This window comes from Hydra vulgaris, chromosome 15, assembly GCF_038396675.1.
Source record: "Hydra vulgaris chromosome 15, alternate assembly HydraT2T_AEP".
Classification (NCBI taxonomy): Eukaryota; Metazoa; Cnidaria; class Hydrozoa; order Anthoathecata; family Hydridae; genus Hydra; species Hydra vulgaris.
This window is the reverse complement of record NC_088934.1, coordinates 31281505-31287969: the sequence shown is the minus strand read 5'-3', so window position 1 is coordinate 31287969 and position 6465 is coordinate 31281505.

Sequence of the window (6465 nt, the reverse complement as noted above, 5' to 3'; positions counted from 1 at the left end):
TTGTAAAAATTTTTTTGATAAAAAAAAGGATATAAATTAAAAAATAGGTTTTTTTTTTTTTCGTAGTTAAAAAAATGGAAGAAAAAGAAGAAAAACCTCTTGAACAAAAAATAGAGACTGTAGAACAACCTATAGAAAAACCTTTAGAAAAAAAAGATGGTAGATCTATTACCGAAATAATAAACAAAAAAGGTTTTCATGATTTCTATTTAAAAGGAACATCAAAAGAAACTGAACTCAAAGACGATGAAACCCATTCGCAAGTGAAATTTAATATTTTTAAACCTACTCAAGATGTCTATCCAGAAAATACAATACAATTATTACAGGTCCTACAAACAGCGGAAAATCAACTATGGCTAGAGATTTATTACATTGTGGAAAATTTCCTGATGCCGAAATGTTATTTGTGATACAAATGAGAGAACCTAGCGATTGTCAACACAAAACATGGAAAAATATTATCGACTCTTCAAAAAATAATTTAGAAGCGTATAAGATTATAACAGTTATCAGTCCAGAAAATTTAGATTCTGTAATACAGAGAGCTATTGGTTTTTCCAAAGATAAATACGGTATTCAAAATAGCGATCACCGTTTATTAAAAACAATACTTTTATTTGATGACATTAGCGCTTTTTGTTTAAAAAGTCAACAATACACGAGCGCGTGTTTTAGCGGTTCTCATCACGGAGTAGGTACCATTACCGTTTTTCATTCCGTACCTTCTAAAGCCAGTCAATGTTGGAACAATTTAGTGTCTCATTACAAATGCATCATTTCTTTTGATAACAACAGTGAAATTGAAAAAATATTTAAAAACGATTTTCCTTCGACCGGCAAAATGCATCATCACGTTATCAGCGATTTGTTAAATAAAGAAACTTCTAATCAACACGGACATTTGGCTTTGTTTAAAAGAAACTCTTCTGTTGCACGCTCAAGAACTCAGATTACGAGTAAAGAACAAAAAGTATTTATTTCAGTAGACGCTTAAGGTAAATTGGACTTTGATTATAAAGACATGAGCGTGAACAAAAAAATTGTTAGTTTTCAATCTTTTCCCTACGTAAAAGCGCCTAATCTAAAAAATCATTATTATCTCAAATCGCATCACAACAACTATAATCAAGAGAAGGAGAATAAACCCGGCGAAGAAGATAAAATGGATACAAATAAGGAAAAAGAAAATACGATAAAAAAAAGAAAATGGAGTGAAAGCGAGAGAGCAACACAGCTACTCGAAGAAATTAAAAGACAAAAACGATGTGAATTGTGCGAATCTTCAGACGAATCTACAGACGAATCTTCAGACAGTGGACCCGGTTCTGATTCTACATGATTGGGAAAGCGAAGAATTTTTATGAATTTTACAAAACGATTACGAATGTTGCAATCCTTCTAACAAAGCGAGTAAACGACAAGCCATGAAACAAAAGTTGGCTGTTCGAGGACAAATATTTATTCCCAAAATGAATAGAAGAAAAGACATTGACGAAAACGAAATTAAAATATGGATGAAAGAAATTTTGACGCGTTTTAATGCTGTAAAAATGTTAAAATGCGAACTTTTATTGGATCATGAACGACAACAAATAAAAAACGCTTTTCAAGAATACGTTTGTATAGAAATTAAACTTTTTGTCAAAGAATATTTGTATCCGTATCCAAAATTTAACGAAAACGGAAAAGTCATTATGAAAAAAGAAAAAATGAAAGATAAAAATCAAGCTATATCAGACTTTGTTTATCACAATTACGACGTTTTAAAAGAATATTTCAACTCTACTCGTTTTAAACTTTATCACGAAATTATAAATTATTACGCTAATAAATTAATCTCATTCGACACTATACAACCTACAAAAACTGTAATCGATTTATTAAGACAACAGTTTGACGTTGATTATTGTCAAAAAGAATTGTATTTTCAAAATAATTTGTATTTTTATGAAACATGAATAGATATAGACCTTATCACGAGTCTCCTTTATTAACCTTACGTAAGGTATTAGCCAAAAATGCCTACAACATGGATGTTTTTAACAAAAAATTGTTACAAATCGACGAACAAGAAAACGAACAAGGTAACCTAGAATCTGGAGAAACAAACACATCCAATGTCTCTGAGCTTATCCAGAGATACGATTTGCCTTCTTTTCTCAATTATGCTGATCCCATCAATCTCGACAATCAAATTGCTGGCGAAGTGAGTTTTCAACAAAGTTTAAATGCTTTGTTACCTCTAGACACTATGCTCGATAGTGATATAGCTACAAGTTTAATCAGCGATCAAGAAAAATGGAAAACCTATCTCAACGTAGGAGGTGATGCTTACGCTTTTAAATCCATTTTAAATCTGAATAAACAAAGCGATTTTAATGATCAAATCGATCAAAGAAATATAAGCGAATCTTTAAGAAGCATGAGAAATTTAAAAAGATTTCCTATTCAAGACAACGCTCTTACTGCTACACCACCCACCTCTATTCAATCTACATTAAACACTTTACCGCGTTCTACTACTTTAAACACTATTCCATCAGCTAATAAAAAAATTTACACTTTGACACCTCTTAATAAATTTTTAATTTTTCACGAAACAGCCAATGCAAGTGAAATTCTAGAACAGCTTTATCGAAACGAATCTGTAAAAAAAATTCCCAACTTGGCTAAACAGCTGATGGACATGTGTAAAAATCAAGTCAATTATCGATTTGGTTCGCATCAAATTTCTTTACGCGTTTACAAACCGAGAAACGAAAAAGCCACTTTAAGCAATTTAAAAATTTATATTTTATATCTAGCCAACGTCGTAGAAGAATCTATAGCTAGTATTATTAACAATGTCACCAACTTTGCCTTTGAAAAAATAAACGATCCAAAACAATATTCCTATTATGCTAACGAATTTTTAACTTTACTCACTTCTTCTCATTCTGTAACAAACATGAGAATAGTAGCCGATTATTATCAAATAAGACAACTCACTTTTGCCAAATTATGGAGTTTTATTAGAAAATACAACATACCCTTTCGAAACGAAACTAAATTAACCTCTAAAGGTGTATATGCTAGTGCTCTAGCTCGAGATCCTTACACTGTTATGACTTCTGGTTTTATAGAAAGCGAATCTCTCAGCGATAAAATTTTTGGTGGAAGTAGAGCTTTTGAAATATTAACACAAACAAAAGACATTATTCAACAAAGATGTATGCACTATGGCGAAATGTTTCGAGGTGATAAATTTGAAATATTGAGAGAATACATTCAAGCCAACAGTTATTTATTACCTAATAAAGATATATTTGTTCATATGTTAAACAACTATAACGAAAACGCGTTAGCTAGCAGAGCCATCGGAGAAACAATGGTCTATTTGACGTTCAAAACTTTTTTCAACACTGTGCCTTCTTTACCTTTTAGAGATGTAACAGATGTTGTCCTATTAAAAGAAGAAGTAGAACAAACTTGTGCAAAAGGAGGTATGTTAGGATTATTACAACATATTAAATCCAATTCAAATCAATTTTACAGTACAGAAAATACAATCAAAGAAAAAAGTTTGCTCGAAATGTTAATGATAATGGGTGCAATGTATAATTCTCATCTTGTTCGTTTAAATTCACTTTTAATGTCTTATAAAAAATGTTTTGAAATGGATTCTAATAATATTGTAAATTTTGCCAACGCTTTAAAACATGTTACCCATTTTAAAAAAAGAAATTTATTCAATCACCCTTTAACAAGTCTTCCTTATTAGAAATTCCTACACCCAAAATAGAACCACGAACACGAGCATCCGATCCTTATTTAAGTCCGATAGAAACTAAAAAAGAAAAAGAACCTATTGAAACAAGCACAACTACTGAACCTGAAACTGATCCCACATTATTAGGAGCTACTGCTTTACCTGAAACAACTGAAAGCGAACCAACAGCTGCTAGTGCTAGTACTGAAACTCCAATGTTAACTAGAAGTGGACGTTTAGGATTAAGAACAAAAAAACCAACTACTAGATCTTCGTCTACAAATATAGAAGAAAGAAAAAGGAAAACTCCGATATCAAAATATACCGACTTTTAAAAAAAATGGACAATGTCTTGAGAGATGCTATTGATAATCTTGTAGAAGATCAACTGACCAAATTATCGAGTTGTTTGTTTGCTTTGACCGACGTACCCAAAATTAAAAAAGTTTTATTACAATTGGACACTTTAAAAAAAAATCCAACCGATTTGAAGTTTTATGATCAACTCAAAGCGCTTTTAGAAAATTCCATCTATGCCAAATGGAACGGACTCATCAGCGCTTGGTCACACATTACTTTGCTTTTTAAAAAAACAACCGATGTCAACGTTAATAAACAAGCTCCTTGAAAACCTTATGTTTACGAAACACATCAATATTCGTACGATAGACCTCGACAATATTTTCAAGCTGATTTGGCCGACATGAACAGTTTTAATTTAAATTTTGCTTCTCATCGACCCGAATTTTGTTTAGTTGTGGTTGATGGTGTATCTAAAAAAGTCTATTTGAGAGTCACCAGTAAAAAAACAGCGGACAAAGTGCTGAGCAGTTTTAAACATATTTTTGAAGACATTAAAAGAGACGATAAAACTTTTATTTACTTGCAAGCGGATCAAGGTGGTGAATTTTTTAACAACAAAATGGAAGAATGGTGTTATGAACAAAACATTGTTCATTTTAGTTCTAAAAATTATGGAAAAGCTTACTTGGCCGAATCAACCATAGGACGATTAAAACAACTTTATCAAAAATTAAGAAAACAAGGCGAACTTCAAAAAAAGAATTGGAGTTTTTATATCGAGGACATGGAACAAAAACTCAACAAAAAAGAACGAGTCACGAGTGGAATCGCTCCTGATGAATTGGATGCTGATGACGCCAAAGGTAAAGCTCTTCGTTTAGTCGATCAATACCGAGACGACAAAAGACGAGGACATCATTTTTCTTCCAACATGTTATATCGAGTAGAAAAAGAATACAAAAACGAAAAATTAAAAATATACAAACCACTCTCCGTTGGAACCGAATGTTATTTGAAAAAATATAAAATAGATCCCAAAGACACTTTTAGCAAATCGAATACTCGCGATCAACCGTATTGGGACACGACCAAAAAAGTAATTATTATTAAAGTCTTTCAGCGCACTAACCCTTCAGTCGAAGGTTATTTACCCGTTTATATTTATAAAGTGGGAATAGTAGGCAATTTAAATAAGACATTTAAAGTAAAACGAGAAGATTTGTTACCTGTTAACGAAGAAGACAAAGACATTTATTATAAAAACTTTAAAGAATATGTTAATACATTTTTAAAACCTTTGAAGAAAAAACTGCAAGAAAAAAAGTAAAAATGAACAATTTAACGTTTGACGATGTTTTAGATGTAAATAAATATGATTGTAGCACGTATTATTTTAGCGAAATTAAGAATAAAAATGAAGCGAGCTCGCATTATAATGTTTTGAACGATTTTAGTTTACCTCTGACTCCTAACGATATTGACAAACCCACATTTAAAAATAATACTATTTTACATTTAGCCAGTATGGACGTACCTACAAATTTAACTCGAGTAGAGGAAAGTTTATCTTTTTCTGAAAACGCTTACGGTTTAAGAATGGAATCCAAACCAGCTATAAAAAAAATGTTATTCGATATTCAAAGCGACATGATTGCTAATCCTACAAGACCCATAAAATATTTTTATCTTGTTACTAAAAGTGTTGTCTTGTACGTCAATCATATCCCTTTACCAGGTGACACGTTTCCTTGCTATGATATATTAGATATGGAAAACATGAGTAGCGATCATTTGAGTTTTATGTGGACCTTTTATGCAACAAGTGGAGGTAAACTTTTTGGTGTTATGACACCCAATAGCGGACAAGATGATTTTTTTATTAGAAACTCGGAACTTTATAATTCCAGATTAAATAGAGTACTCTATTTTTCAGACTTTTTTTCAAATTATTATAATAAAGATGCTAAAATTTCATCAACAAAATATTTTAATCCAAAATTATTATTTGATCCTTCCACCGAACTTAGATACAAAACAGCTGTAGTCGATATGCCCATGATCAAGTTTAGTTTAGATGCAAACAACAATGTACAACAAAATTTATTCAACGTCAATACCACCCCATTTGCTAATAGAACCAAATACAACTTATTGTGGTATTATAATAAAAAAAACGAATATGCAAGCAACCCTTCTTTTTTTTTTAAACCTATTCGATCTAGTTCAACTTCAACCGTACAAGAAAAAGGTTTGTCTTATTTTGGTTTTTTTGCAAACAGAACATCTGCAAATGAGTACGTTGTAGAAGATTTTACCAAACTACTACAATATAATTATATTAGTACTAGATCTCTATACGACAACATATACAATTTATCCTTAAACACTCACACTAGTAAAAATTTTGTAAT